Genomic DNA, 12,789 nt, shown 5'->3' on the forward strand with positions numbered 1-12,789 from the left:
AATCCATTCCTCTTTGTTTCTCATAGGACAGTCAACTTAATTGGTTGATTTTAAAAAAAAGTATTGATGTCATCTTTATTTCTCGATTTCATAGTTGTTCAGTTTGAAATCTGTGGTTAAATTTTGAAATCCTGTGTTTTATGAAACAAGAGTAACGGATAGTTAAAGACAGGTGTGAGATGTATATATAGAGAGAGCTATGAATCTGTCAATTATAATACCCACTAAAAAACTTGTTATCAAATACAACTTGATAATGTTGCGCTTTGTGGGTAACCGCTGACAACCCCATGGCGAATGGCGATTATAAAATATCGTGAGAATATCATAATAATTACAAATCCCTCTTTTTAATGTTTCATTGATAAAATGTGCGATCATTGACAAGTTTCCGGAGAAGTTCATGAATGTAGCTTGCACCTTTTCCCTCCATCTACCAGCTGACGTTGTTTCCCGAGTGTCTTTAAAACTTAAAGATAAAGGCTGTTACAGCTCTTGGCGTAACAATACACCACCCCCTTCAAATCACTACTAGGTCAAGATAAGATCCTCGTTTATACATAACTTTAGACGAAATAATCTCACCCTTCAAATATTTCTATAGGAGTAACATAAATGTAACGAGGACATCGCCCCGTCAGGTGTTCTGCGCGTCCCCTTCTACTACAAGCGTCAAAATTATCATCGCTTCCATCCTCTCATTCATTCATACCTTTCTTGTGAATGAAATGAAAATTGTAGTAAAATCTTGTTTTGTTTTGAAAGGAGAGTCTGTTACGCGATGTAGGCGCTTTCACCTCGTGTCAAAGATACGATTTCATTCACACATTCACCAAATGTTAATAACATGAAACGATCACATTAATCTTTTTTCGAATTATGTTACAGGTTATCAAAACAAAAATTCATTCAAGATTATGGAAATATAAAAAAAGTCGAAGATTTTTTCTGCACAGGTAATAATACACGCATACATTAACCAACTGTTCATAAAACTGTGGTTTCATCTTTATCTTTCTTTCATATGTTCATCCACGATTTCAGATTCGTGAAATAAAACATTTCTTTTCCGTCTTCATTAGCCCAGTTCGTAGCAGAACAGTAGGACGTTAAACTCCATTTCATTTCATTTATGACACGTGGAAAGAAATAAAATTGGTTTTTGACGTCCCACTTTTCTGCGGTGTGGTATTAGGAAAGTTTTGCTACAGCCCTTTTTTAGAATTCCAACTCTCAAAGGTTCCAACGTGTACAAGGGATTTGTTTTTTTCGTCTCATCCGAACGACTAAACGTTGCCCCCTGCCAAAACCCCCGTCTTAAACCATGCCGAAAAACTCTTTAAGGACACTTTCTTAGCGCGCGCTTTTGAGCATATCGTCTGTCACTGAGTCAAGGAGTAGGGTCGTGTGTCCGAGTCCCAACTGCAAACTCTCTCTCTCTCTCTCTCTCTCTCTCTCTCTCTCTCTCTCGGGTATAGAACAGAGGGCATGGCAATGTACAACGTAAAGTCGTTCGGATGGGACGAAACATCGATGTCCCGTGTACACATTGGCGTGCATGTAAAAGATAGGAGTAGACCGTAGTACCGCTGTCCTCGCAATGTCCGTCTTCATTATCCCGGTCAGGAGCAGAACAGTGGGACGTTAAACCCCACCTCATTCATTCCATTTCTCTCTCCTTTCGGGTTATTTTGGGTATCCCCAAGATAGTAAGTGCAGGATGACCGCACTGCACGCAAAACTAAACAGATAAGACAAACCTGCGAACAAGATAAACCATACAAATATCAAATCAAGTGAATAGATCCGGCGGCCAGCCGCGATGTAAGTGTACAACAGGGAAGGGTTTAGTTCCAGTACACGGCTACCATTACCAAACTTTACCAAAAAAAATCGATAATGCACTGTTACTTCATCTGAGAAGGACAAAACATTTTATTAGTTCTAGTTTCCCGATGAATAAATTTGTGTTGGTTCTCATACGGGAAAACAATTTAAAAATTATGAATATTAGTTTTATAATGTGTATATTATTCATAACAAAATAATGGCGTTTTAATTTGTAATCAGTGACATGTGAACGATGGATATAGAGATATTAAATGGTTATCGACTGTAAAGTCAATGCGGGTATTTTGCTGTGCATCTCTTTGAAATATTTAATAATCAACAATATTTTCAGAATCCAGAACAGCTGTGGATACATATGTTTTGTCGCAGTACCATTTACTTTTATTAACATCATACGAGCCTGCACTTAAGCCTTAACAAACGATTAGTTAGCCTGCATCCCTATAACAATGAATAATTCAATGAACATTAAATAATGTCGATCAGGGTTAAAGTTATATATTTGAGATGGTACCCAAAACAACATCGTATGTGTTTTGCCAATATAATCTTTTAAAGGGGCATTATGTAAGATTTAGATAAAGAGCTGGTCGTTCTCGCTATAATATTTAAAAATTAGATAATGCAAAATGAATATATTGAAAATTTCATTTAAATTACTTTATTTTGAGCGAAGTTAACAATGGTTGTAGTTTTGACAAGATGTTTGAATTGGTTGTAACCACCGTACTGGTCATTCAAGCCTTGGCCTCGATTTTTAATTTTTGAATTAAATCATTAAATGGCCGAACTGTTCTAATCTACTTAAAATCGGAGCCGTCCGATGGCATCGAGAGTTGATTATGGTCTTGTCATGTTAATAAATGTCTAATTAATAATTTATATAACGTTTAAGGCACAAAGAAAGGGCTGTAATAGGCAAATTCAGCTTTTACATAATGCCTATTTAATTACAAAATACAAAAATTTGGAATAGCGAGAATAAAAAAAGAATGAAAAGGGGTTTAACATCCTAATCATCTGCCCAGACTGGGCTAATCAATACAGGTATACGCCATGCAGTGTGCTATTTAGAATTCCAACTATCTGCGGTTCTTTTACGTGCACTCCGATGAGCATACAGGACCTCGGTTTTTTTTTTTGTCCCTTTCTAGCGACGATGGGTAACCACGCTAATAAATTCCGGGGAACTTTCTCAGACCTTCTGGTTATTGAGTCGAGTGACCCATTACGGAGCCAACGTGACCCGAACAACGAGATTTGGTTTAGCTATTCAACTATCTATCGCACACTAGCCTGGAGGTCGGGTGTTCGATCCCTGCATTGACCGAGAAAGTTCATTGAGATTTTCCGAAAAACCGATGGGACGAAAAAACCGAGGTCCCGTGTACACATTGGCGTGCACTTAAAACATCCCTTGGCAGTTGGAATTCGATAATAAGAGTAGGCCATAGTGCCGCTGTCCGAGCAAAATTTCCCTCATTGCACAATGTATGGCGTATGTCCGTCTTCATTAGCCCAGTTCGGAGCAGAACAGTAGGACGTTAAACCCCATTTCTATCGCACTGTGCATGTAATATAATGGTGAAAATAATTTACTCTCTGCTGAGTGTGAATAGATTGTCCGATATTTCGGACAAAATCACACTCTGTTAGCTCTCAATATTTTTGTGTTCAAGAAACATTAAGCACACTCAAAAAATTACAAAAACTCATGGGCGTGGGGATGGGAGAACAGACTAAGCGTTTGTAAAATCCCTCTCCCGTCGACTTGGCCTCAAGTTTTCCCGAAACGATACGCAGACACCACAAGGCGGTAAGAACCCGAGTTAGTAAGCCAGGTCTGAAGAATTGTTAATTAATAATGTACAATGCATCGGCTTTGAATCTTATTCTTGTTTAACTAATACAGGTTAAACAGGGCTATTGTGTAGCATCAAATATAAGGACACACCGATGTGATTTTCTTTTCTGCGGGAGCACCTGTTAAAATTTTCTTCTTATTTCTTCAAGAAAAAGATTAATTTAAAAATCAAAAGTAGTTGGTTGCACTGTTAAGAAGCTTTTAGTTTCCAATTTCTAAGTTTTTGAATTTTAAATTCATGGGATTCAAGAACTGAGAAATAAATTGTTCTGGCCTAATGAATGCACCGCACCATTGACGTCCATCAAATAATCAAATCACCTGTATGAAAAGATAAAAAGGAATAACAGAGTACGCGCCATCGATTTTCTTAAATAAAATCCGAGTAGTTTTATATTTCATATTATAGTATTTTTTGTGCAATAATTAAACAATTTAGATTTAGAGATATCCATTGACAATTCACGTTAAACACTCACATGACAAATTACACATGTATTCGCCAAAAAAACGGTGAACCTTTGAATAAGGCTGATTATATAATTACTTCACCTTTCAAACTATAAAACATCATTTAACTGGAGGAGGTTAACGAGATCATGAATAAATGAATAGATATGCTTAATGTTACATGATTTCATCTCTAGAAAAGACCGTCGATCTTTCTTTTTCCAAATATATGCTATGAACTATTAAATATTCAAATTTGAATGTGCTTCCCTAAATAATGAGAGGGTTTCAGGATCTATTAAATATGCGAATTTGAACATGCTTCCCTAAAAAAATGTACAAAGGATTTCTGAAATTATAAATATTACCTACAATATTTTATATTAAATCTGTCTGGAGGAGTCATACAGGGTTCTGTGCTAAGCCTGGTATGCTTCATTGTGTTCATAAACGATACTGTAAACAAAAACTTTTTCAATTTCCCTTTGTCAGTGGTGTAGGACGGATTATTTCGTTTCATTTTAACATTCAAAGTTATGACAGTGTCCGAATTTAGATTATATGTACTACCCTAAATTAAAAAAAAACAATATTGAATTCTAATTCGTGTTTTTAACTTTGAATATTATGGATAACATTGAGTTAGAGGTTTGGCTCCTTTAAAGTAGAAATTTAAGGATTAAGGAACAATCGGTGGAGTATCGTTGAAATATAATAGGGTTGATATTAACCCGAAATTTAAAAAGAAAACTCATTTATTAAATATGTCCGGAAGGATGACTTAAAACACAAATGATGAAGGTTGAAATGCAAATCGGGGAATTAAAAACGTAACAAATGTATTTGTCCGATAATATCAATGGGGTCTATATGGTTTTAGCGTTAAAGATTTCGAATTGTAAGATTCAATGCTTTAGAAAAGCCATGAAAAGCAGGAGCTTGGAAGGTGATGGGTTTAATTGTTTGGTCCATACCTTTGAACTTGTGTTGAATTACCTGTTAAAATTGAGGAAAGATTAAACCATTTCAAGTCATCCGATGAAAAACATAGTTCACATTCTTGTTGCCGATAGCGGCTAATATACCAGGATTGAGGTGTCACCATAACTTTTCATTGGATAATCTGCCCCTTTTTGACCCCTCGATTGATAATGGGGCGTATTTACTTGACTTGACCTCGGACACGACTGGACACAATAACCCATGTATAGAAACACGACCATGAAAAGGTGGTCGGTTGTCCTTAACAGCAATAATCAATGATATAAGGAACAAAAGCAAGGGCTTAGACTGAAAGTTTGGCATTGGGTAACGCCAGGCACGCACAATATGCCAAGCTTTGACATGCAAACGAAATCAGTTGAATGGATGACTGCGACAAAACGTGTTCAATGAACAGGTCATCTTCGGTGATGGTTTCTAGAGCTCCATGACGGTGGGCGAGACAAAAGCTTGTTTCACAAGTTGACAAACTAATAGACATAACCGGAGAATCGAGCGAATGCTGTGGGGAAAAACTACAATTGCATCTGAGATGAGACAGAGATTTCACTTCAAGATAGACCGTAATAGGGAATCGGACGAATGCCAATTTAAAGACTACAATAGCATTTAAGTTTGATTTCTGCCAAACAGAGCTCAACGGGGATTTTAAGCAGCATCCTAAAAAACTACAATAGCATTTAAGATAATTCCAGATTACCCATTTAGATATAATTTTACTTTGTTGAACATTTGGTGCGTTTATTTTTAGAAAGATGCAAATTTTGATTACCGTTTTGGACCTACAGCCATTAGTAAATCAGAGTAATAAACCGTAACAGATACTTATGGAAAACAACTACTAATATATTTAGCAACTGGATAGAGTAATAAACTATAACACGTACTATAATCTTTTAGTAGCGTTTAGTAACAGGATAGAATAATAAACTATAACACATACTATAATCTTTTCATAACTGGATAGAGTAATTAACTATAACACATATGTACTATAATCTTTTTGTAACTGGACAGAGTAATAAACTATAACACATACTATAATTGTTTAGTAGCGTTTAGTAACTGGATAGAGTAATAAACTATAACTTATACTTATAGAAAATAGCTGTACTAATACATTTTTTTGAAGGGTATTCTATCAATTTATTGTGGTAATGAGAAAGTATTTGATCTGAAGGGGTAATTGTGGGATCTGATACCAAAGACGTATGAAAAGGTTGTTACGTTGCCCAGGACTAAAGATAATATTCATAATCTAAGTAGTGTGTGAGTGGGCGTATCTGTTCCGAAATCATCTTTTAAAGTCTGGTTACTATACAGTATTACTTTAAGGTTATGTTTAATTTCTGTACATTTATAGCACTTAAAACAGATTCTCTGATACTAGATCTGAAAAATGTGAGCAACGGGTTGTAAAAATGAAATTATTTCATCTCTCAGCTGGTGCCAAAGATGTAAGAAACAGGCATTATGTTGCTCATAAGGTAAGTAGTGTGTGGTTGTGAGGATGACATATATGTTCTAAAATCATTTTTAAGTGAAATTATTTGATCCCTGAAAGCAACTGCATAAGACGTAAGTCTGGAAATATTACAAAACTGCCATCATTATTATTACTTGGTTTCTCCAACAAAACAGATTGTGCTAATATTCTCTAGCTGATAGGACTGTATTGACAAAGATCAGCAAACATTATATTCAGACAATTTATTGTAAGAACGGATCTAAATGAACAGTAATAAAACTAATTTGTACATTAACTACTTCTTTAAATGGATGTATTAAGATTCCTTTAATGACGTGTACCTTATACCCTTTAAAAGAGTAATGAACCTTGGTCATGCAATTATCGTAAATCGATCATGTAACTCGATAAAGCCATTTGAACTGGACATACTTTTATTGTGCCTGATTTCGATTAAATCTCGTCCCTAAAATAATCAAATCAAAGACATTGCTTTACGATCAAAGCCCTAAATTACCATACTTCAAGGTATAAAAGGGGTTAAAAAGAAACCGAGAGTTTTTGATAAGATTGTCCCCACCCACCCAAGTTGTACAAAATCCCACTAGATGTTCATTTTCCTTGTTATCGGCTTTTTTAATACCCACCTAATCTGCTTCTAATTGTTGTTTAGAAGTCCCTGTTTAGGTTTATCTCATCTATAAAGGGCAGACCGTAGGACAATAACTAGGCTGTTTGAGGGGCGCTACTTTTGATGAGGACACTTGAAAGGTAATCACCGCGGGGGTTTACAGTCACCTGGGAAAGAATTTGTGGTCGGCCAGGTAAAGAGTTGTAAAGATTAGCTGCGCCCAAAGGAGATAAAATTACCAGATAAAAGGACCATTAAGATTTTATAATGAGAAAATTTCTCCAAAATTATATGATCTAGATGTGTATGATTTAACGATCACCACATGCAACTAAAATGAAGAAAATGAAACATTATCCTATTTCATATTCGAAGGTGCGTTACAATGAAATTAATTTACAAATTTAATGTTGCTGTAACCCCGTCTACTTGTTTGGATACAATTCTGTCAGTAATATTTATCTATAGTTCAATATGTTCTTCCGATTAAATTGCTAGTAGCCTAATTTCCATTCCAATCCATTCGCTTGTCGGAAACACAGCAAGTATATAAAATTAACGAAAAGAAAGGAGTTTTTTCTGCGATATTACCCCGTTACATCAACCTATTTAACCCGCACACAAAGAGAATATAGTTAAAACGATTTCGTGTTTCTTAAGATTCAAGATGAGCAGAGAGAGAGGGGGGGAGAAATGGGGTTTAACGTCCACTCGACACAAACTAGGTCATTTTGGGACTAACACAGTGTTAAATTTTATTTCAATAATTCGCTTGTGCGTAGGGTCTTTAGCAGAAACCGGAGGACCTGAAGAAAACCCACGAGGTTGGACAGGCGACCCAACCTCTTGTCAAGTACAACCGGGGAATCGAAACCACGCCAGTTGACTCAATGGCAGACCGTATGATACAGCGCACATGTGCTAACCATTCGGCCATCCAATCCCCCTTAAAATGAGCAGAATTGTTCATGTAATGGTAGGCTTGTGGGTCCCGGCGTTGGTCGAGAAAGTACCTCAATTTTGCCGCGTGGTTTCCATTTGTTCGTGGTGCAGGACGTAGGGCCTGACAAGGAACGGTGTCTAGTCGTTCGGGTGGGCCGAAAATCAGGGGCCCCGTGTACACATTATCATGTACGTAAAAGAATTCGAAATAAGATTGGGTCGTAGCCCCGCTGTCCGGACACAATTTCCCTCATAGCACACTGTATGGCCTTGCCGGTCTTCATTAGGCCAGTCGGTGAAGAGAAGTAGAGCGTAAAACCCCATGGGGGATCACGTGGCTAAGTGGGTAAGACGCTGGCTCGCTAGCCTGGAGGTCGGATGTTCGATCCCTGCATTGGCCGAGAAAGTTCATCCAGATTTTCCGGCGTGGTTTCCCCTTGTCAGTGATGCAGGACGGAGGGCCTGTCTAGTCGTTCGGATGGGACGAAGAACCGAGGTCCCGTGTACAAAATTGGCGTGCACGTAAAAGATCCTTTGGCAGTTGGAATTCGATATAAGAGTAGGCAAAATTTCCCTCATAGCACACTGTATGGCGTATGCCCGTCTTCATTAGCCCAGTTTAGGAGCAAAACAGTAGGACGTTAAACCCCATTTCATTTCATTTCAGTTAAACCCCATTTCATTTTCCCCGTACTACTCTATTCTTGTATACTGAATTCAAGAAGGTCATTGGGTTGATGATGGGTTCTGAATATTTAACATTTTTTCTATCGCATAATTGACTTTATTTTCTTAACGTTAACCGGAAAAATTTCTGTAAATACGATAAAATCAGTGAATTCATTAGATCTTTTATCCATAGATTTGTGACAGGTAGCGAAACCTCTTAAAAGGCCATCGTATACCAATTGTGTCCAATTTGCCTTTAAACCATCAATGTGTGTGTGGCAGTCGTTATGCTAATTCTCTCGCATTGAAATGATATTATATTAATGTGTCACGCCTTTCATATCGAGTTTATATTATTGTAAGACTTAGAGGCGATGGTAGAAGGCTCGAAAAAGAGGATATTATTTAAACTTGTATGGATAAGCGAGAGAAAGACATTCCAATCTCCTCGCTTGATCAGTAGGGGCGCTTATTGTTCGTGAGTTGAGCGCTAGCAAAAGTTACTCCGGTGAATAGCTGCACACCAGTAGCAGATGGTCCTGTCTATTAATCTAAATTTTCACGTCTCTCGTCTCGCACTTTCCCACGGCCAGGTAAAAAGAAAGATATAAATGAATATCTGAACACACCTGGGTATCTACACCGTGCAAAAATCTTCTTCTTCTGTGGGAAAAACTTACACGCCATCTGCCGTTTATGAATCTAATATCCCCTTTTTCCTGTACACTTTTTGATGTTATGTTAATTTCAATCATGATCTGTTGGTATACATTTACAGTTTTTTGTTCAGACCCACAATAAAAATAAAAGATTTAGAAAGATTATTGTATTTGAAGTGTTAAAACATCAATGATTTTGGTGGAATGTTTTCTAGAGAAAAAAAAAGAACTAACTGAATTCTGTTAATTGTCTATCGGTATGTATCTTTGAGAAAGAATGAATGCGGGGAAATTGACTTTATACGGGGAATTTGTCATTGTCCAAAACCCGACTTATTCTATCCATGAGTTGTCGTGGTTTAGTGAGTAAGACACTGGCTCGCTAACAGGTTATCTCGGGTTCGCTAACGGTGTTGACCGAGAAAGTCGAGAGTTTACGACGCAATTTCCCCTTGTCAGTGATGCATGGTAGGTAACCTGACAAGGACAGTGTCCTGTCATTCGGATGGACAAAAAATCGAGGTACCTATTACACATTGGCATGCACGTAAAAGAAACCCTTGATAGTTAGAATTTCGTAATAAGAGTAGGCCGTGGCCCTGCTGTGCGACCGCTGTGCTGGCAGAACGTCCGGGATATCATACTGCATGGCGCCTTTTAGCCCAGTTGGTGCAGAAACGTAGGGCGTTAAACGACATTCCATTTTCAGTCTTACTTGATACATGTGCACACCTCCACAAACAAATATATAATGAACGCCCACTGACTAAAATATAATGACCGCCCACTGACAAATATATAATGATCACCCACTGACAAATATATAATGACCACCCACTGACAAATACATAATGACCACCCGTTGACAAATATATAATGACCGCCCACTGACAAATATATAATGACCGCCTACTGACTAACATATAATGACCGCCCACTGACTAACATATAATGACCGCCCACTGACAAATATATAATGACCGCCCACTGAGTAATAACTATAAAGGATAATAAGTAATCATTAATTGAACACCTTTCTCACTAGTGTACTAATAAAGTGATGTCAGGTCCGAACAGTTTTTATAACAGCCGATCTCTTACCACTTGTATTTATCTAAACTGTGAACACTTTTGTTGAACTTGTGCAAATGTGAAACGGAAACTACTGGTACTTGAGAAATTGGGGAAACCCCGTTTTTTCCCCTTTTTTCCCAAATGGGATAAAGCTAGAAATCGATGCTACATGAGACGTTTCTGACAATCGGAATTCTAACTTTCAAGAGTTCTATCAAAGAATCAAGAGGTATTTTCTACAACATTAAGTGACAGCTTTGCATGTACAAAATAATGATGGAAATGAAATGGGGTTTAATATCCAACTTCTCTACACGTATGAAGACGTCATACGGTGCGTCTTGAGTTAAATTTTATCCGAAAGCAGAATTACGGTTTACTCTTATTTCGAAATCTAACAGTCAGTGGTTCATTTTAGTGCGGGCCAAGGTACACATCCGGAAGACTAGACGCGGTTTCTTGCCAGACTCTCCGTTCTTCAATAACCTACGAACAAGGGCAAACCACACAGGAAAACCCCATGGCTCGAACTTGGGACCTCGTGGCTAGCAAGCAGGCGTCTTAGTCACTGAGCCACCGCGACCCCAGTAATTATTGAACTCTGTCAATGTAAACCTAGATTTTTATTTTCTTTCAAATTTGACAAACCCTAAACGGGTTGTTTTAATACGTTTGAGATGACGTTGATAAGTTGCCAAACTTTAAAGACGCTTTATTTTATTTGTTATCAGATTTTCACAAAATCTAATAAAAAAAATTTTTTTAAACAAATTTCTGTTGAAACTATAACTATATTACCACACATGTAAAATACAGGTGCACGAAAACATTATCTCTCACGGTAATCTATAATTATAAAATCCTATTTTATGGGACTTTTTTATCAAAATTATAGTAACGCCTTATAGTATACATAGATATATAAAGAATATACACAAAGTGACCAGTAAAGCATTAAGAAATATATAGGATGTCTATAGAATATAGCGTACTGTGTGGTGTAATAATCGGTATAAATGTAACCGTTGTGTATATTCACCATCTGCCGATTATAAAGACGTATATTATTATATTCAATATACTGTTATATATCTATATGTTTATATATACAGTGTCAACAGTTGGTTAGCAGACGATGTTGTTTTCCCAGAAAATCAAAATTTCAAACCTGTTTTTTTTTTTTCTTTTTTCCTTCTTTTTATAGATATATATATTTATATAAAATAGATTCAAAATTTTGAATTTTTGAAAAACAGTTGGGTAATGTACGGTTAGGTTTAAGTTGACATCTATTCTTTGAGAAATATTATAATTGATAGCTTCAGTTTGATAAATAAACAGTTGGTATATGTGTCCGTTAGAAGCAATATTTAAATGAAGATGTTCGTATTTGAAGAGATTTTTGAATTGACAAAAAGCAAATTTGGTTAGTGTTATTTATAAGTGCACTTAGAGCTTTTCTGTTTTGGAAAATAATGGAGTACAATTTATATAAATGCATTAAAAGATTTTCTGTTTTGAATAATAATGGAGTAGTGGGATAACTGGTACATAATTTTAATATAATATATTATTTTTTTGACATGCAGTTTTTCATCTCCTTTGATCGTTTGTCATCACTAAAACCTAATAATTCATTTTATATACTCCACAACAAGTTATCCATTAATCAATTAATCAAATAACACACTATTTATGGATAACAATTACTATGGTTTATTTCACTGCGACGTTTCAACAAGATTTCACAAGTCGTTATCATTTTTTCATTTTATTTATTTGTGTTATATGCTTGATAACGACTTGTGAAATCTTGTTGAAACGTCGCAGTGAAATAAACCATAGTAATTGTTATCCATAAATAGTGTGTTATTCGATTATGTTCCAATTACTAAATGCCATTTAAAGAATAAATCAATTAATCAATTTGTATTAATTCTTTAGACAAATTGGTCTTATTGAATGTTGTTATTAGCATTAAACTTTATAATCCTTAATTAAATTAGATCCCCTTTAGGTACGTGTAGTTAGGGGATATCTCTGGTTGTTCAGCATTAACTAAGTGTTGTTGTGTACATGTATATATTGTCTTGTCATATTTTCATATTTTATCATTGCTTGATAATGACTAGAGAAGCCTAGTCGAAACGTCGCTCAGTAATAATATGCAATAATTGTA

Source organism: Patella vulgata, chromosome 6, assembly GCF_932274485.2.
Source record: "Patella vulgata chromosome 6, xgPatVulg1.2, whole genome shotgun sequence".
Classification (NCBI taxonomy): domain Eukaryota; kingdom Metazoa; phylum Mollusca; class Gastropoda; family Patellidae; genus Patella; species Patella vulgata.